Consider the following 22,832-nt stretch of genomic DNA (forward strand, 5'->3'; position numbering starts at 1 on the left):
TACTCAGATGGCAAAGTTAGTTTGCATCGTCAGCAGTACTCTTTCAGTTTTTAAAGACAGACCTTAGTCAAAATGATTTAGTCACTAAGTTTAAACAAAGTTAATATTATTACAATATTATGGACTGAAAGATCTGCTGTCCGAGTGTAAACATGTAAACACCGCAATCAAACTATTACCACAGTGTAGGATTCTCGCCGCATTTTGTGACAGGATAGTCTACACACACACGGCTTTCTGACGCTACCTACCTAGTGCATCTAAGTTACAGAGAAATGCAAAGTTTTTTTTTTTTCTCTTATTCGCCGTGCGGTATCAAACACTCCATCAAAACTACACTCTTCCAGCAGTTCCTCGCATACAATATCTCGTTTGTCACGAGTTTGGGAGCATGCATGAAATGTTCTTAAATGAAAGTAAAGCCGAAGAGGGCTTTAAATTTGGCCCTTCAAATTTTGAATCAATTTTAGTTCCAATGTTTTGATAAATCACGACTTATTTGTAAAAAAAAACATCCGAACACACACACACTCGTTTCGTGAATGAGAGTTATTGTTCAATGTGTTAGAAGTGTTTTGTCTGGGATTTTATGTAGTTGTGCTGGAAAATATTTTGTTCAACACACCATAAAAAACATATGACATGGCTTTTATGTTACTCTAACTTATTTTAATAAGTGAATCAGGTTTGAATGCTTTTTGTTTTAGTCATACAAAGTTTAACGTAATATTTTTAGTCAGTTTGGCTGATTTAAGTTGAGATGACTAGAAAAATAAACCTGACTCAACTAAACATATTAAAGTATATTCTTTATGTAGGTTTTTTTTTCAGTGCAGCAGCTGTTTTAAATGTGCTTAAGAAATAAAATATGCATTGTATTGTGCTGTATATCAATTTAGTGTCTAGTTATATTTCATTCCCCCTGTAAATACCATATCTAATTATTTATTCATTCATTTTTCCTTCGGCTTAGTCTCTAATGCAGCTGTCACCACAGTGGAATGAACTGCCCATATCTAAATTATATGTAGGTTATTATGTAACATATCTAATTATATGTATATTCTGAATACGTTTTAGCACTGAAGTTTTGATGATTCATGATTTATTAGTAAAAATAGCCGTACAATTCACACATTAATGTGTGCAAACACATGTATTTAGTGAATGAATCCCACTACCTTATTTTCTGAAATTAAGTCAACAGGCTAAATAATCTGCTAATGGGGTCAGCAAAATAATCGTGTTTTCACTTAGAAATAAGAATATATTTTTCTTAGCCCATTGGCAGATTATTTAGCTTGTTTTAAGGGAAAACTCACTTAATTAGGGCTCATTATTTATGAAAAAAAAGACAATATTTTTTGCTTGTCTAGAAAATGCTTCTTGATTTAAGACTTTTCGACATTTGGACTAGAAACAAGACAGAAACTCAGCATAAGAGCACGTTTGTTTGCAGTGTAAAGTGCAGTTTTAGTGTGTCAGAGAGCAGAAGTGTGTGCTGGAGCAGCAGCAGTGAGTAAGATTGGCTTCAGGCTGTGAATGAGCTTGAAATCCTGCAGTTTTTAGACTGAACTGAAGCCCAACTGGAGCTCAATGATCAACAAAAGCCAAGGTCAGAGTGTCAGAAGCGCATGCGCTCAATCAATCGCACCTTTAGTCCTCAATATAAAGCTGCACTCTGACTAAATGAAGATCTTAACGAATGTTTGTTGCTGACCTGAAATATGTGATTCAATAAAACACACATTTGAGATAGGACTGCTTATTCATTTGTGTTTAAAAATATAACTTAGGCTCTATTTTAACAATCTAGGTGCAAACACATTAAGGGCGTGTCAGAATCCACGTTTGCTATTTTAAGGATGGAAAGATCCGCTTTGCGCCATGGCACATGGTCTAACAGGGTTGAGCTTATTCTCTTAATAAGTTATAGGTGTGATTTGAGAATAAATCAATCAGAGTCTCATTTCCCATTCCCTTTAAGAGTCAGTTGCATCACGCCATAGCGCATTTGCTATTTACATGACGGACTTTGCAAGTGTAAAAACTGAACGCTTCACTAGAGAGAAAACAGTTGAACAGAGCATCTACAGGCGAGAATGAGAGATGAGCCTCCTCATTATTTACTTTCACTCTCTTTTGTGGATAGGGGAAAGGTGTTGTGCGCACAGACATCCATTAGCCTATAAATGTCACGTTATGCGTGATTGAAACGAAAACAAAAAGGTGCAGATCCAAGTGCAGTTTATTTACAGTGCGCATCAACAGAGAAACAAGGTGCTCAAAGTACAAATAAACAACAAAACAAGAAACATAAAATAGAGACGGGGCTCAGGAATCAAAACTCAAATACTAGACTTACTAGAAACACTGTGGCAGGAGAGACAAGGAAGACAAACGACGCGATGACAAATAGAGGTGGAATTGTTGTATAAATAGTCCAGATAATCAACGGTAACACAGAACAGATGAGATGACGGGTCAGTGTAAGTGTTGCGGTGTATGCGCGTGGTATGTATGAATTGTAGTCTTTCTGGGACGCTGTAGTGCCTTCTGAGTCCTGATGCACTACAGCGCCCTCGGGTGGTACTGACAGATGTGACAATAAATAATTAATTTCGTTTGTTAAGCACAATGATTTGTTTCAAAACTATTTCTAAATTCAGTTCTGATTTCCAGCAAACGAATAAATGAACAATAATAATGAAGTGTGTTCAAAAACCTGATTAATATCCTAAAACACATGCTGTGCCCCATATGGTCTAAAACCTGACAGGTGGGCAAATCTAAGCTTGTTTTTTAATAAAACAAATATAAATATGAATATAATAAATAATACTGCTAATAATTACATTATACAAAAGCAAATTGTTATGAATAAACTGAAAATGTCCCCCCGAGATGAAGAAGGCATGAAAGCAGTGATTTTTATAATAACCTAGAAAATAATATTTTTTGTAATCCTTTAATTCTTTTATATTTGTAAAGATATTTGTGTATTGCTGTACACGCTAAAAGTGTATTAAGCAATATGTAAGGGAGGTGCACAACTAACGCGCTCTGTGCTGGGCTTTAGACCTCCTCTCAGCTGGTCTATTGAGCAGTCTATAAAATAGAAACCAGCAATGCGCCTTAACACACCTCTTATCTAGACCAGAACACCCATGAGTACACAAAGGCCTCGTTTATACTGTCAGGTCTTGATGCCCTATTCCGATTTGTTGCCTATATCTGATTTGTTTGCCTGTCTATTTACACGTTGTTTTAATTGTGACCCATATCGAATTCATGCATTTACACTTGCCATACAATTTACGATGTCGCGCATGCATAAAGGCGGATTCTAGCATCTGTGCCATGATGATATGTATAGGCTAATCCATTTATAAATAATATTGTTTTGTTTGCGTCTAAACATTGCGACCATCCACACAAAATATTCTTACTATTTTGTTGCTGTCGTACCATGGATATTTTTTCAAATTATCATTAAACGTGGAGCTAACAAATTACTAGATAAAATAAGAATTTAGTCGGTTGTCATCAGTTAAACAAGCCGAGTCCTTGCCAGAAGCGGCCCGGACTCTACACACTGGCTCGGGCCAGAAATGGATAACAGGAATCATCACAAACAGATGTGCGTGAGCGAGCTGCGGGCCATACTCGGCCCGGATAACACTCGCCGATGCCGAGTCGGAGCCGGAGCCGATTACTACCTGCTATCTGAGACTAGCCACGATAGAAGAAATAGTCTTGTTTTTAGCTCTGCGAAATATGCAAAGTGTGGTAAAAGCAGTGAATGGTTCAGTCCAGATTTACCCCTACATAGTTTATGTAATTGTATGGCCCTGGTGTGTGTGTGTGTGTAGTTGGAAGACGTAGCATTTGTCTGTCTGCGCACTGCTGCGCACTGGTGTTGGAGAAAATAAAGTTATTCTATGTGTAGCCCGCAGTGCGTGTATTAATAGCGGCAAAAAGCAAAAGTTACAACACGAAGTTCGCCCAACTTTAAAATGATTTTGAGGTGGAGGTGGGAAAGGGCTGTCATCACAGCTTGCACTTATGGTTTATTTGCTGTATGATGTCCTCCACCATTCAGACAAATGTGTGGGTACGAGAGAGATCTGAGTTCTGGTGGAAGCAAATTGTGGCGACTGACCACTTTCCTCCTCTGTGTTTCCTCTGATGTTGTTTACCATATCAGCATCTCCACACACGCTCTTCCTTCTGTCATTAAACTGCGGAGAAGCACCACATTGTCACAAGTCTAATGATGTACAGAACATAATGCCTCAATAAATCTGATCTGCCCGTTTACATGACAGTCGCATTGTCACATATCCGATCTGTATCTGATTTATTTCCACATATGAAGGAGGCCTGAAATCAATCTCTGAATATCTGAATGCATGCGTTTTTTCCGTGTTTACACGGTCGTAAAACAGATCCGACCTGTGTCACATCAGAGCAAAAAAATCAAAATTGGGTCACATTTAACTGGCAGTGTAAATGGGGCCAAAGCGGCGCAAATGGATTCGCTATTTAAACAACAAGGGGGAAAACGGGAAAAGTATGGTCTGAAAATAGCGACACATCATAGAAACTAACCTATTGCGCCAGGCGTATGATAGGGCCCTAATGCTGCATTCACACCAGACGCGGAATGCACGTCAAGCGTGAGTGATTTACATGTTAAGTCAATGCAAACGTGCGAATAGACATCCTGCGGCGCGATACGCGCTAATGGCACGGTGCGAATAGGGCGATACGCGCGAATGGCGCGGGGCGAATTGAGCGTTTTGCGCGTTTAACGAGCGTTACGCGCGAATCTCTCGAGTTCAAAAATCTGAACTTCAGTGGACATTCGCACCGCATTAACCAATCAGAAGCTTGCTCTTGTGGGGGCGTGATTGTGACGTAGAACCTGTAGATGGTGTCCCGGGGGAAATCCTCCAGGCGACACAGACAACAAGTGATCAAACTGTGCTTGGCTCAGTCAGAGGCACCGCTGAAAGCCTCCGTCATCCAGGTTCAGTTTCTGGAGGAGTTTATGAGCTCACAGAGCTGGATGCACCTCTGAAAGGATGTAGTGGACTCAGACACGACCCTATACATATCGACGCTGTTTTTCAGCCTTCATAAAGCACATAAACACTGTTATTTTTTTAATAAAATCCATGTTAGCCATTTAGCTATGAAGCTAGAGTCACCGGGCAGACAGAAGCCCTGCACATCACGCAAATCCGCGTCTGTTTTGAAGTGAATTTGACACGCGAATGAAGCGGATTTGACGCGCAAAATTAACGCACAAATGAAGCGAGTAAACTCAAATGTTCACTCAGCAATTTACGCGCGAATATCGCAATTTATCCGCGCGTTCCGCGTCTGGTGTGAACACAGCATTAGAGTTTTTTTTATCGTGTTTTTAGTCCAAATGTTTAAAAATTCTAAAATCAAGAAGCTTTTTCTGCACAAGCAAACAAAATAGTCTTGTTCTCAGAAATATGCAGTCTAAATTAAGTGAGTTTTTCCTTAAAACAAGCAAAATGATTGGTCAATGTGGTAAACAAAATACTATAGTTTTTCGTTTTGACAAGATTATTTTGCTTGATGTAAAAAAAACAACAACAATAATTTGGGCTTATTAGTTTTTAAAGGAAGACTATATTTTTTGGCTTGTCTATATTAGAAGATGCTTCTTCATTTAGGATGTTTTAGATATTTGGACTAGAAATGAAATATAAACTTAAGTGAGTAAGAAAATAATTTAATTAATTAATTATTTTATTTTTTATTGCAGTGTCAATGTCAATTTGATTTATATAGCACCACTATTGTACACAAGAAGTCCAAACACATGCGGTATAGAGGAATTGGATACGCTAAATTGGCTGTAGTGTTTGTGTGTGGGCGACGAGGTGGCGCAGTAGGTAGTGCTGTTGCCTCACAGCAAGAAGGTCGCTGGTTCGAGCCTCGGCTAGGTCAGTTGGTGTTTCTGTATAGAGTTTGCATGTTCTCCCTGCATTCACATGGGTTTCCTCCGGGTGCTCCGGTTTCCCCCACAGTCCAAAGACATGCAGTACAGGTGAATTGGGTGAGCCAAATTGTCTATAGTGTATGAATGTGTGCGAATGAGTGTGTATGGGCTTCTCAGTGAAGGGCATCCGCTGCGTAAAAACATGTACTGGATAAGTTGACGGTTCATTCCGCTGTGGTGACCCCTGATTAATAAAGGGACTAAGCTGACAAGAAAATGAATGAATGTTTGTGACTGTGTATGCAAGAGTGTGTGGGGGTTTCCAAATCACATGGAGTCAGAGGATTTTAGATATGGAAACAGGGGAGTCGCTCTTCATTACATGTGGACAGACACAAACACACTCTTAGTTGGGACTAAAATGGCACTTAAGCTACTTTTGGTTTCTGTTATTACTTAGAATAATAATGGATAAAGGACTTTGCTGGACTGAAAACCACACAAACCTGCAGATGTAAACAATAAGTCTTGACTATACAGCTTATGAAGGTGAAGAGCGTTTAGCACACACAGCACAGTTTCAGTCTTAGGGTGCTTTCACATCTGTAGTTCGCTTCATTTGGGCTGGATCAAGGGTAATAAATGATACATTCTTGCATTTTCTGCCGCCTTTGGGTCGTTTTCGCACCACACTGCTGGCTTTGGTCCGAACCAGTTGAAACAAACCAGAATGCAGTCATCTGACAAAATCCACATCTCTCATTGGCCAGATGTTGTTGAACATATTTCCTAAACTGCTTATTGATTGGTCAGAATTCACGTGCGGGAAAATGCCAGTGAACTCCCGCAGGTAAACAAAACCTTTTACTATGAAGGGACGACTGCGCTGCCTGATTGTATCCCTGATTTAGACAAACTATACATTACAAAAATGAAGCACGGCCGCGGCTGGAAAACCTCCTCACTTCAGGAGGAGCCGTGAATTAATTTAGCTAAACTGCAACATGGTCATCTTGCGGAAATATTAACAAGGATCCATCAGGTAATGTTTTCCCCTCTCTCTCTCTGTTGGTAAAGCGCTGTCAACAAATATTTTTTCTCCATCCCTGCTGAAAAATCCAGCTTAAACCAGTTTCGGCTGGTTTTAGCTGGTTGACCAGGCTGGTTTTAGAGGGGTTTTGGCCATTTTCAGGCTGGTTTCCAGCCATTTTTAGCCTGGTCTTAGCTGGTCAGACTGGAAAATTACCAGCCAAATCCAGCTAAAACCAGCTTGACCAGCCTGGTTTAAGCTGGATATAGCTGGTTTTGGCTGGACTCCCAGCTTGGCTAGGCTGGTCAAGCTGGTTTTAGCTGGTCATCTCCCAGCCTGACCAGCTAAGACCAGGCTGGAAAGGGCTGGAAACCAGCCTGGAAGTGGCCAAAACCCCTCTAAAACCAGCCTGGTCGACCAGCTAAAACCAGCCAACCAGCCTAGGCTGGTTTAAGCTGGATTTTTAAACAGGGATATCCCATAATGCACAGCGCATTGGCCTACGGCAGCTGGATTAGTCCAAAACGCACAGTACTTTTTGCGGTTGGACCTGTTTTAGTACGGATCATATTCTCACCACAAACGAGCCGCTCCAGGGTTCGGTTGAAAGCGTACCGAGACCACCTCTTCAAGCAGGTCTCAGTACGCTTATTTGGTCCACTTTTGGTGTGCACTCGAGTACCATTGCTGCATTCTCACCTACCCAAACCAACCGAACAAAGAGGGAAAACGAACTCTAGTGCGATTCAATCGAACTAAATAAGGCAGGTGTGAAAGCACCCTTAGAGAGCGTGAAGAAAAGAACAGTGACCTACAGAAAACTGCAGACAATGAGACGCAGACAAAGACTTATGCATTAATTACACACACAACACTGCAGGAACACACACACACAAACACACACATACTCTCTCTCACACAAGCACGCACACGCTCACAAAACATGCACATTCTAACACACACTTGCATTCTCCCACTCTCGCACACACTCTCTTAGCCTTCCCTCTCACAAACACACACACACACACACATTGTTTTATGAAAAGTGGGGACATTGCATAGGTTTCCATTCATTTTATACTGTCCATACTGTATATTATATTGCCCTCACCCCACCCCTAAACCCAACCATCACAGGAGACTGTGTGCAGCTTTACTCTCTGATTAAACTCATCCTGCAGGATTTATAAGCTGTTTGAGAAATGAGGACGTCACCAATGTCCTCGTATTTCACCTCCTTTTTGTAAAACCCATGTCATTATACAGATTTGTGTCCTGATATGTCACAAAAACACGTACACACACACACACTCAGAGCTCTTCTCAGTTTCAGTGTGTTGTTCGCTCCGCTGTTAGGCAGGAAAGGGAGTTTATTTAGGTTGTGATAAGAGTTTCTCTTTGTGAAGCGTCGATGCAGAACAGGAGGAAACACTCGGCTACTGCAGGTCACTACTATGTCGACTACAGACGAAATCTGTGCTTTATAGACACGCTACGGGGAAAACAAAACGTGTATGTGTGTGTATATTCTGAAATGTCTTTATTCTGGGAAACTCACAGGCCTTGAACCCCGTTCACCTGCAGTGTAAGATAAGATGATGCTCAAAACGTTCTCTAAATACCTTTCATGTAATCCTCATGTAACAGGATTATTTCGGGTGTATTGATTTCACCATATTTTCCTCCTGTTTACCTACTGTTCATATGAATTTGTTTTGTGTTCACAATATAAATGTAAGGGTGAGGCAGTGGCGCAGTAGGTAGTGCTGTCGCCTCACTGTAACTTTAACTGTAACTTTAAGAGCTGGACTGCTTGATTTCTATAGTATAATGCTTTACAGTGGCGCTCACAACAACTTTTCTCTTCATTTTTCACTTTTGATATGAATGAAAGCAAACAATTATCTGAAAACCGATAAAAGACAGCAGGAAAAGATTGTGAAAGTGGCGTCTTTAACAAAGGAAACAACTGCAATCCCATGAAGATTATAATTCTGCCAAATCTGAGGTGTAAATAAGTCATACATGTCAACATTAGGATGTAAAAATACTAGTGCAGTCAAAAGAGTGCATTTACTCAACATGTGTGAACCCACTGTGTATAAACATTGCCCTTATATAACCCTTTTGCACAAGGAACTACTTTCTTCCGCCATTCATTCAAATCTGAAGCTGACGTCAGAACAGCAGAAGCCGTTACTAATTCACCAATGCCACTTTAGAGCTAGTGTTTGAACGACTCTGTCTACAGTGATGACAAAGCAGCTGATTTTGCTCACACTTTAAGATTATAAGGCTGAACGTGACATGAAATGCCATCCGTCCACAGAGATATCTTCTTACAGTGTTACAGTCCACAGTATTTCTCTGTTGCAATCAGAATATCACAATATTTTTTGGATGATATATTCCCTCATCAGATGGAAATTGATGATTTGGTGACTCTCAGAATATTTTCTGCAATGAACATCAACAATGATCTCAGAAGTCCTGTAACTCCTTTAAGCTTCTTTTACCGTAATACACCTAAAACACAGAAAATTAATGTTATGTAATCTATGTATTTATACAGAGAAAACCGCAATTCACAAGCTGTTATATATATATATATTTTTTTTTTTTTTTCTCTATATAAGCACAGTAAATCAGCAAATTTTCCCCATTGTGAGCCAGTACATTGCACTGAGTAAGGAGTAAGAGCTGGTGCTCAGGTGCTGCAGATTCTGCTGTTCAGCTTCACCTGCGACTCTGTTTATTCACCAGATGCCCTCAAAATATAATAACTCATCGCTGTAGTCTGCAGTGTATAATCATTATGAATCCTATCTCATGTGATGCAAAAACATCACGTTGTTGGTGACACTGGACACTTTTTCTATACAGGCCAATTGACCATTTGCACAGAGCATATTTTAGAATAAAGGCTCGTAAACACCAGGATGACTTTCGCTCATGATTATCCTCATTAGGCATGGGCCAGTATAAGATTCTGACGGTATCATAACAATACAAATATCACGCTATTGTGAATACTGCTCTAAAATATATATATATATATATATATATATATATATATATATATATATATATATATATATATATATATATATATATTTTTTTTTTTTTTTTTTATTAGAATATGCAAAAATCATACAAATACAAGAAAACATCAACACACAACAAAAACAAAGCAACAAAACAAAAACAACAACAATATAGTCAGGTACTGGTATGTGCGTGAGTGTGCATGTAAAGGTAACTTGGTGGACAGGTCAGAGTACATACATAAGGAACAATAACAGTCAATAAATGAAGCAAGTGTCACAGATATAAATAAAACATATAGAAAGAAACCAGTCAGAGGTATGGAGTAACAACAATGCTTATTAATGTATGATAGTAAAAAAGAAAGTAAAAAGAAAGAAAGGACAACAGTAATGATAACTGACAATAATAATAATAAATCACAAGTGCTACACCAACTACTACTACAGGCACATTAAAATCAAGACTGAAAACACATCTGTTTAGCTGTGCCTTTACTGAATGAGCACTGTGCTGCGTCCGACAGATTGCACTATCATGTTTTTCTCTTCTTCTTCATTCTTTTATATCACATTTTACCTGTTTTTATGTTTTGTTTTTATGCATTTTTATTATTGTTTTTATTTTTATTTTACTTGTTTCTTTTATTCTTGTTTATGTAAAGCACTTTGAATTGCCATTGTGTATGAAATGTGCTATATAAATAAACTTGCCTTGCCTTGCCTTACAGAAAGTTACTTATATTACAACTACTACTGCTTCTACTACAGCCACAACCACGACTATTACTACTACAATGTCTACTAATACTGATACTACTACAACAATGACTACCACTACTGATACTACAATAGCATTTGCTACAACTAGTACAACGTCTACTGTTACTACTACTACCACAATCACTTCTACTATATCTACATCAACAACATCTACTACTAATATTACTACTCCAACAATGACTACTACTACTACTACTACTGTAACAACCACACCTTTACTACTTCTGCTACTACTATACCAATGACATCTACTACTACATGAACTACTACTTCAATTCAATTCAATAATCTCCATAACAATAACTCAATAACAATAATTCAATAACAATCGATACTATTACAATGACTACTACTTCAACTACTACTACTACTACAACTACTACTACTACTGTAACAACCACACCTTTACTACTTCTGCTACTACTATACCAATGACATCTACTACTACATGAAGTACTTCTTCAATAATCTCCATAACAATAACTCAATAACAATCGAAACTATTACAATGACTACTACTACAACTACTACTACCACTTCAACTACAACAACTGCAACCTTGATAATGATAATAGTAAAAATACTTATAATAATGATAATGAAAAGATAACAGGACAAGTCAGAACAGTAATAATAATAATGATAACAAAAAGTAAAAGTAATACCATTTATGACAAAGGTGTCGAGGTGAGGGGAGGATGGAAAATCAGGGAGAGGACAAGTAATAAGAATAATAATAATAATAGTAAAAATATATTATCAATATATTCTTTTTAAATGTCTGGTTAAAAAAAAAACAAAAAAAGTTCCCCTTTGAAAACAATATATTTTATTTTTTGAAAGATTTATAATAATTTGGACAGTTTACCTGTCTGGCTAAAAAATAAAAATAACATATATCTACTATATACTATAGTTACTTTCTGTTTGGAACAGCATATTAATTGCAGTAAACAACTGAACTAACAATTATGGCTCGTGTGCATCATTGACCATTTCATTGATCATGACAGACTTGGATTGAAGGTGGTTTGATTTAAAAATCAATATTACAAAAAATAGCTTCATCAGATGCCGCCTACCCTGTTGTTGTCTATTGGTAGGAATGAGTCAATAGAGCGACCATTTTAGTACAGGGTAGTGCTCCTTTAAAAAATAGCGCTGTTTTGCAATGCAGGACTGACCGTTCAGAGCCAGAGATAAATATACACATATACACGTACATCTATGATCGGGAGTTTCCCGGTGGTCAGTATGCAATTTTTTAAATTACGAAAATGATAATTTTACATCATATTAATAATACTTTTCTATATGGATGGATAAGTGAATGCACGGAGATTGCTGATAAAGAGCGTGTGTTTGTGTGTAAGGGAGTGTATTGTCCTCCCTCCCTGTTAAATCTGATCTAAGCTGTGTCCTGAAGCACACCTCCTCTCCTGCTTTCACTTCTCATTCTAACAGAGGGAGTGATTCGTTTGTGAATGAATCTCCGTTATGAACGACTCGTTCTCTTAGCCGATAATAATACAAGCTTCTAGCACCGCAGCATCTTGTTGTCATTTATTTACATCGTTTATTTACATTGCTTGCTTATTTTATTCAACAGAACTAGCATAAGCCTAGTGGCCTATTTAGTGTGAGTTGGTGCTACTTTTCCTTACAGTCAGTGAAGTAAGTGACTGTATTATCATCAATAACATTACTTGTTAAGCAAAAAAGTGTAAAAAACTAAATCTTCCCTATGAAATGTTCTGCCTTTGTGCCTTGTTTTCTTTGTTTACTCGTTAGTTTGCATCTTCACATTGGCTTTAGTCTTGACTAGTGCGATTGAATGACATTTGTTCTGGGAGCCCTGTACAAATGTGGCGGCGCTATTGACGCATGCTCAGGGCCTATATGCGATAATATAGTGTATATATCTATGACTAGCTTAAATGTTTTGCCAAGAAGCTTTTAGCTTAGCTTGCTACATTTACCAGGGTGTAGCTTTTGTAAGCTACATTTTGAGTAACAGCTAAGCTTGCTACATTTTCCAAGTAGCTTGACCAACACTGAGTGACGCTTAATGAACTTAAACGTCAGGAAAAAAAAAAGAGAACTTAAACTCACCATCAAATCCTATTGGCTGCTCTTGACTCCTGCTGGCATCACTGTAGCTGCTGTTGTGTTCGTCATACAGATCCTAGTGTTCAGACACCAATGAAAAAAGCCTGAGTGCAGCCTCTTCTTCACTGAATGAAAGTAAAACTGGGATCACCTCTACTCTTTTGCGCTTGAGCGCCTCCAAGTGGTGTTTACTATAACTTGAGCAGCTCCAGGCATGTGAACAAAAGAGCCAATCTGGAGTGCGTTTCCCAAAACCATCGTTAGCCAACTAAGGTCACAAGTAGTTTCGTCGTGACAAACATAGTTTGTTGATTTGTCGTTTCCCAAATCCGTTGCTCCAACGAACATTCGCAAACTGCGTCACAATCTTGAGCACTCGCAACTACAGCTCTGGAGCTGTAGTTAGAAACATAGTTCCTGGCTGTGTTCTATTCCCACTTATCCTCCCTATGCCCTATTCATTTAAAACATTCCAACATTCAAAATTGGAATAATTAAAAATAAAAAAGCATTAAGGAAATCTCTCTTAAGGTCAAACTATTTTACAGTTCAGTTTTAGCGGTCTTCATGTTTATAATTGTGCTACCTTCGTAGTGCACTTTGAAAACATTGATGTCATTTGAACACAGCCTCATTGCGAATAGTGAGGGGTCGTTCATGAATGATTCGTTCATTTTGAACGAACCTTCAATATGACTCGGGAACTACGAGTCCTCTCAGGGAGTGATTCGTTCATCCGCGCGTGCGTGCAATTGTGCAGTTGTTATCATTCATTTCAAGTCTTTTGAGTCGTTCATCACGTAAAGGCAGAAGCCAATCATATGCATTTAGAGCCGGAAAAAGAATTGATCAGTTCATCTCTCGAGTCCTCTATCGGGTCTGAGTCATTCGTTCCTCAAGGGCCAATCATATGAGTTTAGAGCCGGAAAAAGAATTGATCCGTTCATCTCTCGAGTCCTCTTTGGGGTTTGAGTCATTCTGTCACGTGATGAACGAACGACTCAAGAACCAGAAGAGTTGAAAGGTGAACTAATCATCATGGCTCCAATCGACTCAGACTGTGTACTTTGGTTAAGATTATATGTGACTGTCAGTGTAACGTGAGCGAACCACTGACATTTGAAGACATGAAGAGTTGAGCTGAGCAAAGAGACAACTATACCTTCATAGACAAAAGAGCAGGTAAACATTGAAGTATTATTTTCTCCCTATAGTATTCTATTTATGACTTATTTGTCGTGTGACCAACCTTTTGGGCTAGTTGTAGATGTGTTTGGAAGCAATTCGTAACATTTTAATAATATTTTGGCAAAATGAACGAAATGACTCGAAAAAAGATTCGTTCATCTCGATGAACAAGACTTAAAGATCCGAGTCAGTAAAATGATCCGAACTTCCCATCACTAATTGCGAAAGCAATAGGTGACATATTATTTAAAAGCGGAATTTATGTTACTTATCTAAAGCTTATGAAAACAAGAAGCATACTTACGTTAATTCTTTTAATTTATAGTGGGTTATTTATTAAGTATCTGTACTGTATATGACATGGGCCAGCTGGTTAGAAGTTTCTGCTGTGGTTTACATGTGTCAAATTGTAAAAGTAGACTTTAAAAAAATAAATAAATAAACAAACAATACACTACTTAATAATAATCATTATCATTAATATTATTAGTATAATTTTTTTCATTTCTAAGTGAATAATAAATATTACATTTCATTTTATAATAAATAGCCTCATTATTTAGTTTTTATATGATTTATATAATAATAGAATATGTGTTAGCTAGTAAGTGGTATGTTTTAGAATGGAATATGTATTGATCAATTTCTCAATAATATTAGTAAAGCAAACACAGGCTCTATATGTGCCATTTACATATATTTCAGTTAATATGGGAAGCGAGTGCATGTTTTTACCAAATCTAATATTGGATTTTATTTTAAGTGCATGTGCGTGTAAAACAACATACTTTGCACAAAGAAATGATGGGTTTTTCACAAAATAAGGAGTTACTCCACTCCATTTAGAGCGTAATTTTGGGGCGTTTTACGCTATAACTAACGTGGATCTAGCGATGGATCTGCGACAGAAAAACTAGTGGTTTTGGGAAACACTCGTCACTAAATCAATCTTTTCCCAAATGATGCATCGTACGATGATAGTTCAGCCGCGAGTTACATCATGGATTGGAAAACGCACCCCTAATCGGTGAATACGTTTTAGAATAAAATTAAAACAAGCTTGAGTCATTTCTTTAAAATTGGCGCTTTACGACTAGCGTTTTGCACGTTGGTGTTCACGATGACATTAGCGCCCCCTTGTTTAGTCAAGAGGAGTTAAAGTACACCTAAAATCAAAACCAACTATATTTATTTTGTTAGCTCACGTTGCTAGTTTTGTGGTGAATAATTCATCTGTGCATGTCATTAAGAAAAATAATGGTTTTGACAATATTATATTTATCCAAGCTAACTGAGTACTTCAAGAGTTCACACTTAGCTGATGATTGTTTATAAAGCTTGTTTGGCATGCTTTCCCGGGAGAGAGCCCTGAGCTTATACGATCCTCAAGCCTGGGGCTCCCTCCTGTTTGCAAGGTGGAGGGGAGTTTGAGCTCAGGTAGATCTCGAGAACTCCCCTGCTGTAGTAGCTAATGAACAGATAGAGATTGCTATTAAGAGATGACTACTTACTAGGAGCCGATTTGGATTAGTAAAATAACTTAAGTTGCATGTTTTTGAATGGTGAGAGGAAATCGGGGAACCCAGGGGAAACCCACGTGAGCACGGGGAGAATGTGTAAACTCCGCACAGAAATGTTGGCTGGCTTGGTAAGGACTAGAACCAGTGACGTTCTTGCTGTGAGGCAACAGTGCTAACCTTTGGGCCACCGTGCCACTCATCAAGGAAAGTAGGTGGAGTAGGGGTGGGAGGGGGGTTTCTTCAAAACAAAGATGGCTGTCATATGGAACCTAGAGTATTTATAGTGGCTTAGAAATCGTCTGATTGGTGATTCATAAATTGAAATGCAAGCAATCATAAGCATGTAATCCTCTCCAAATTAATTTATAAAATAAAGTTGGCTTAACGCAAAACCATTTATATGTTTAAAACTAGATTAAAGACACATCTCTTCGCATTAGCATACACATAAACTCAAATGCTGCTGAAATCTAAATCCTCTAAAGAATTGTTAGGGCATTGTGATTGGGGCATTCGGGCATTGCTATAGGGAATTGTCATTATTTAGGGCAGGGGTGTCCACACTCGGTTCTGGAAGGCCGTTGTCCTGCAAAGTTTAGTTTCAACCCCAATCAGACACACCTGGGCTAGTTAATCAAGCTCTTCCTAGGCTTTCTAGAAACATCTTTGCAGGTGTGTTGAAGCAAGTTGGAGCTAAAACCTGCAGGACACCGTCCCTCCAGGACCGAGTTTGGACACTCCTGATTTAGGGCAACCGGAGTGGGAACCCTTTCCTAAAGACATTATATTTTGAACGGCATCTGCGCTAATGTTAGTATTTTTTTTATTTTCCTCGAGGTTTCCATAATCCTGGACTAGGCCGTATCCTGAGAAGCTGCTGTGGTGGTTATGGAGAAGTGGAGAGCACAGGATCCCTGTAAGACCCCAGTGACAGACGAGTCCTCGCATTGATCCTAAAAGGGCAGCCTGTACACCAGCCGGTGACCTCTCCCACCTGCAGCTTCTCCCCGATGGACGTCCAGCGCTCTCCTGCCTCTGGCGCCTAGACCCGTTGGAGCGATTGTTTACAAGTGTGAAGTCCCATGAAGGAGCTCCAGATGGAAAGTTTGGTTTTGTGGTTACCTCATGATTAAAGTTGTTGCACGTCCACCAATTCCTGCCTCTGAAGAAGTGAGTTTTAGCTACTTGTAGCGTTCAGAAAAAAAGAAAATACCAGTGAAGAAACTCGACACCTACTGCTAGCTAACATTTCAGAAATGTTATTGCAGAGCAGCACAAACAGCAACAGTGTAGATGCAAAGCAACGTGCAAGTCATGCGCCGTGGGTCATGCCGATCACTTAATGCAGAAGTATAAACCAGCCTTTAGTTACATTTTTTGGGAGGTGCACGTCAGCGTCGGTATGGTTAGGCTGCGCCGGACCATTCGCACGCGCTTGATGCAGAAGTATAAATTAGCCTTGAGGGACTAGGCCGAATGATTGGCTCATCCCCCGATGAGGGTTGGGTTTAGGGCTGGGGTTTGATGCCTCCTTTTAAAAATGGTACATTTTCATACGACTGAACTTGTACAAATTAGCTACTAATCTGGCAAAATGTAAAAGTTGTTGCGTTTCCTCGCAAGATCAGGCTGGGGATACAGTCGTCAACATCTGAAGGGGGTCAAAACCTTTCCGTAAACTTGTCCTAAAACTATTTGAGCAGCACTCACTCTGGTCTGAAGACCATCAGATTATTGTTGTTGATCCAGTTACTGACTGTGTGCCTAAAATAAATGAGCTTCCCTTTAATTTTGTCCACATTTGCACACGACCAATGAGAATGAAGCTGTGATTTTCAATGCAGATGCACACAGGACAGTATGTTTCTGTACAGCAGCAGCAGATGTGTGTGTGTATGTGTGTGTGTGTGTGTGTGTGTGTGCGTGTGTGTGTATGAACAGATGCAGGGATCTGGAGAGGAAGTCTGTTTCCTGTTGTAGACCGTGAGGAAGATTCTCTCGCCGGATTGGCTGATTCATGATTTCGCAGGCGGTGACATCATACCAGCGGTTGACCTACATTAGCAACTGTGACATCAGCAGCAGCACACACACACAGTTACTCAGCGCGCTTCACTCATTTGAGGACACACACACACTTAGGGTTTATTCAGATCACTTCCCTCATTTGAGGACACACACACATACACAAACATATACGTACACACACATTTAAGAGGAATTCAGATCACTTCCCTCAATTGAGTACACACACACACAAAACACAATTACACACACACATTTAAAAGTATTAACACACACTTGTGCACATGCAAGGATGCCCACACACACATATAGTTACACAAATAGCTACACACACATGTACAATCCCACACAGTCACACAGACTCAAAACACACATACTTGGGTTACTTCCACACACACACACACACGCACACACACACACACACACACACACACACACAAGAGCTCGTGTCTGGTCTTCTAATCTCCAGAGATTGGAAAAATCTCTCCAGATGCTGCAGGAACACACAGGCAGTAAACACACACACACACACACAGATGATGAGTTGCACTCAAGGCCACTGTAAGACGTTTCTGATTGGTTCAACACAAACTCAAGTTCACCAGCTGCACTGAAGATGTGAGTCAACTCAACTGAGTTTCACAATCTATTGAACTCAAACCCAACATCTTCAGTTGAGTCGACTCTCATCTTCAGTGCAGCTGGTGAACTTGTGTTTAACCAAGTGAAGCGTTTTACACTGTTGAGCTGAATAAAGCTAAACTTTTCAATACTTATTTTTGTGACATTACATACAGGTTTGCATTGTTTTATAATTCAGTTCAATTAATCTTTATTTCTCCAGCGCTTTTACAATGTAGATTGTGTCAAAGCAGCTTCACATTGAAGAGTATAGTGAACTGAAGAAGTGTCAGTCCAGTTTTCAGAATTTAAGTTCAGTTCAGTGTGGTTTACTATTACTGAGAGTCCAAACACTGAAGAGTAATTCATCAATGCGCAGCTCTACAGTAGAGCTGTAATCGAGCCATAAAAATTAGGCCTGATGGGCCTAAGCTCGACAGAATTCGGCCCGAGCTCGACAGAGAAATTTTGATTGACAGCTTTATAAATCCTGAACCTGTTTACAACCCGACATTATTCAAATGTGCACAGGCACACAACTCATTGTCTTTTGTCAAGAATGAGTCATTTATATGTTTTAACATCATTTGTAAGTAGCAAACACAGGCCATAGGCCACTTGGAAGTTGCAACAAAAAAATAAAATAAGTCCTCTGTAACATCGTATCATCTCAGCACTCTAAATAGGGCCATGTCTACACTAATCCAGATAAATTTGAAAACAGTTTTCCTCTAAAAACGCTTCACGTCCACACTGTCGTTTTTATTCGTTTTCCAAAACTTTGTCATCCACACTGAAACGGCTAAAATTGCTTTCACCCTGTAGTGCGCATGCGTGAAACGTAAGACGCCTCGGCACGCGTCATTTCCGCCTGACGTTTATTTTCTTTCTGGCTCTTTGAAACGTTGCGGCAAAATGTCAAGGAAAAGCACAGTTTTTTAAATGGACTGACAATGAAGTGCAGTTGCTGCATCGAGTAACACATGAATACAAAGTTGCAAAAGAGAGTGGAAATGCAGACTGGGAGACGTGCCAAAACAAATACACTGATATACTGGACCGCTTTAAAGAACAGCATCCTGCTGATGACGCTGCTTACCCTCACAGTAAGGACGACATCTCTAAACTCATAATCACAACGAAATTAAAGTAAACGAATTAGTAACATGACTGTGTCACATGACAAAAAAACGCGTCATCGTTTTCGAAAGACTCCGTTTTCACAGTCTACACTACGACACGAAAACTGCGTTTTCAAATTTATCCACTTTGGAGATCGTTTTCAAAAAGATACGTTTTTGTTTCCTAAAAACGCGTCTCAGTGTGGACGGAAGGGCAAAACGGAGACAAAAATATGCGTTTTCAAATGAAAACGCACTAGTGTGGACATGGCCTAGGTCACTTAGCTTTTAAACTGGCCAACCCAGGTAAAAAAAAGTGCACTAAAATGCACTTTATTTAAGTATACTCTGTACAGTTTTCAGTAATGTACTAAAAGTGCTCTATTTTCACACACTAATTTTGTACTTAATGTACTAAGAGTTAGTATTAAGTATATGTTAAGATGAACTTAATACCATCTAAGTGTACTCAACTGCTATTTTGAGACACCCTGAAATTGAACTAAAATGTGCTTTTATCATACTATATCTGTATTTAAAAATATATATGTTTAGTTACAACTAGAAATACACTTGAACCCTACTTTTAAACATTTAAATATATTTATGACTAATTTTCCCAAACTAATTTTGTATTTAATGTACTAAAAATTAGTATTAAGTACATTTTAAGATAAACTTAAGTAGATCTAAGTGTACTCAACTGTGCTATTATGAGACAAAATGAAGCTGATCTAAAATGTGCTTTTAACATACTAAACATTTATTTAAAGAAGATATTTTGAAGGGATACTGTGTGTACAAAAAAAAAAAAAAAAAAGCATCTGTGCTTCATCAAAACACTAAAATCTTTTTGTGCAATAAACCACAAGTCCAAAAATACCTCATGGGAGGGAAGAAAAACCTAGCAAAAACTGAGAACAGAAAAATGTAAATAAGATGCAACATTACAGCACATGTATGAAATGTAAAGACATTTTGGGAAAATGTACTTCTCCTACAATACATTAATAATAGATTTTTTTATATATTAACTTATTTTAAACTTAGGATTAGTATGTAAACGATGTACTAAAAATCAACTAATGTTTAAAGCATTTAAAGCACACTCTTGAAAAACACACTAATAAAACTCTTTAGATGTTTTGTCTGTAGTGTACTTTATTGTAGTACACTAAAAATGTATTAAAGTATTACTGGTATTTGGTATACTTTTGTCAAGTGTACTAAAGTCCTACTGAAGTATAAACATAATTTTAATTAGTATATTTATAGTGTAAAACCATCAAACTTTTAACTAAAAATGTATTTGCGGGTATTTAAGTGTATTTTAATTGCGTTTAATTATATATTTTTTTCACCTGGGAACACACCAATAAAAATAAGTCTTTCTTTACTAATTAAATTAAAATAAATTCAAAATGATGACGTGTATTTGGCAATAACGAAATTAAGATAAAGGCTCTGCGAGATTTGTTTCGCCACTTTACAATCTGGCAAATAGGTGACAGTGAAGCTGGATAATGAACGAATAATGCCAACATTAGCCTGTATACTCTGTCTACATTATGATTTTATGGTTTTGTTAGTATTTATTTATAATTTGAAATCCCTTCACTCACCAAGATTAGGCTATGCATTTTTGTGGAGGAACATTATTAAATCCAGTGGCTTTAACGCAGTCCTGCGCTCAGGATGGTGCATCCCAGCAGCACCTAACACCCTTTCTGCTGCTGCTCCAGGCCGAGATCCTGAGTTCTGATCTGGCTAATTTAGAAAGTTTTGGTTTGGATTGTTTGTTAATCTTCTACCAGCCACGAACATTCACTTAATTTTTCATGACAGCGGTTTCAATGTAGCGAATGACGTCGAAATCTTTCCTGTCAGCTTGCTGTGCTGTTTACTGTAATAGACCGTGTACAAGTGACCGCTGAAATACCTTTGTGGCTAGAATGACAGGTTCTTTCTGAACTGGCGGCTGGCCTGACCACAGTCAAGATTCACTCTTTTAACTTCTTCGTCATCATTCGTTTCACCTTTGCAGGGAGGGAATTTAATGCTGTAGCAAATGATTTAATTACTCTCTCATGCTAATCATTATGCATAACATGACTGTTTGTTTACTGGGCAAGCTGAGCCTGGCCCGACCCCATCTAAAATTATAGAAATTAAACTCGAACCCGTCTGGTCCCTTAAGGTTCGGGCAAAGGTCTTCAGCTATACTCCACAGGTCCCAAACCATGCAAGCCGATAGCAAAAGCGGCAAGGAAAAAAACTTCACCAATTGACAAAAGTGAAGGATAAAAACCTCAAGAGAAACTAGGCTCCGTTGGGCAGAGTAGCTGCTCAGGATACAGCCTGGCTCTGAATTGTGGAAACCTTGGGATCACCTCGTTGCTGGTGTGAAAATATAAATTTCTATTATCTAATTCCAAATGAACAATAATCTAGGTATAACTGAAAAGTTATATTCTTTGGTTTTTAATTATATCATTTCATTGACATGCCAGCTAGGAGGGACATTTCACCTTTGCCTTGCTGACTACAGGCTAAGCCAAAGTAATGCAATTATCGGTTTCACAGCATGGCTGTATCTATTGTCTTCTCTGTCTCCAGAACATCATTTGCACATTGTTGCAATGATGTACTTATATATTGATGAGATCAGACCTGGAGAAGGCATGGGACCCAGACTTCATTTGCATGCTTTGTTTGACTGTCCCCACCATGACTGACCCCACCTACATGCTGTAACATGTATAAAATGTATAGTGTTTGCTGTGGAGTTGAGAGTTTGCTTTCGATGACGCCACAGCCACGCTGAGTTCTTCTTATTTAAAAGGATTCTGCTTTGAAGACAACCGAAAGATTCTCCCTGGTTTTTGGGGCTCTTACCGTACATTCACACCGAAAGCGGCGAGAGCGTCCAAGGTCGCTCTGGCCGCCCTGGCGACAACGCTCTCTGCCTTCAGGTCCTGCGGCGAGAGCGTCAAAACTCGCTACATTGATCTCATATTTAAAGGAGCCGTTGCAGCATATCAGTTACATTCCTGCATAAGACATGTTTCTAGCGTGAAAATGTTGCGCACTTCTTATCAAATTCATACAACGATGGAAGATCAAGTTGCGTGTGGTGTGGCTTTGCTCTATTTATCCAATATGTGTCCATATGTCTGAAATATCCTGAAGCAGCAGTACTGTTTTGTATTGTCACGTCGCGTGAGATTCCCGCTTTTTTAAGATAAATTTATATAACATTAATGAACATCAGTAACTCGTCAGTAACTTATTTAATGTATGTTCCTGTAGGAAAATTTTTTAAATAATTGGAAATCCGGCGACCGCAATCATCAAACCCTTGGGAACAACTGTGGTCGGAACCAAAGTTCACAGGTCTGTGTTCTCTGAACT

At 38.7% G+C, this 22,832-nt stretch overlaps 1 protein-coding gene and 1 long non-coding RNA gene across 3 annotated transcripts in view; both read right to left on the reverse strand.

Moving 5' to 3' along the window:
- The window catches only part of ndrg2 (NDRG family member 2), a 136,153-nt gene extending 123,076 nt beyond the window's left edge, over positions 1–13,077 (reverse strand). For both annotated transcript variants that reach the window (XM_087259256.1, XM_087259254.1), the window contains exon 1: positions 12,950–13,077. The gene's annotated coding sequence lies outside the window, so the exon portion shown is untranslated. The remainder of the gene's footprint in view (positions 1–12,949) is intronic.
- The window catches only part of LOC147842925 (uncharacterized), a 959,952-nt gene that overhangs the window by 497,204 nt on the left and 439,916 nt on the right, over positions 1–22,832 (reverse strand). The window lies entirely within an intron of this gene.

The sequence above is a fragment of the Danio rerio genome, chromosome 7, assembly GCF_052040795.2.
Source record: "Danio rerio strain M-AB ecotype USA chromosome 7, GRCz13ab, whole genome shotgun sequence".
In the NCBI taxonomy this organism is placed as follows: domain Eukaryota; kingdom Metazoa; phylum Chordata; class Actinopteri; order Cypriniformes; family Danionidae; genus Danio; species Danio rerio.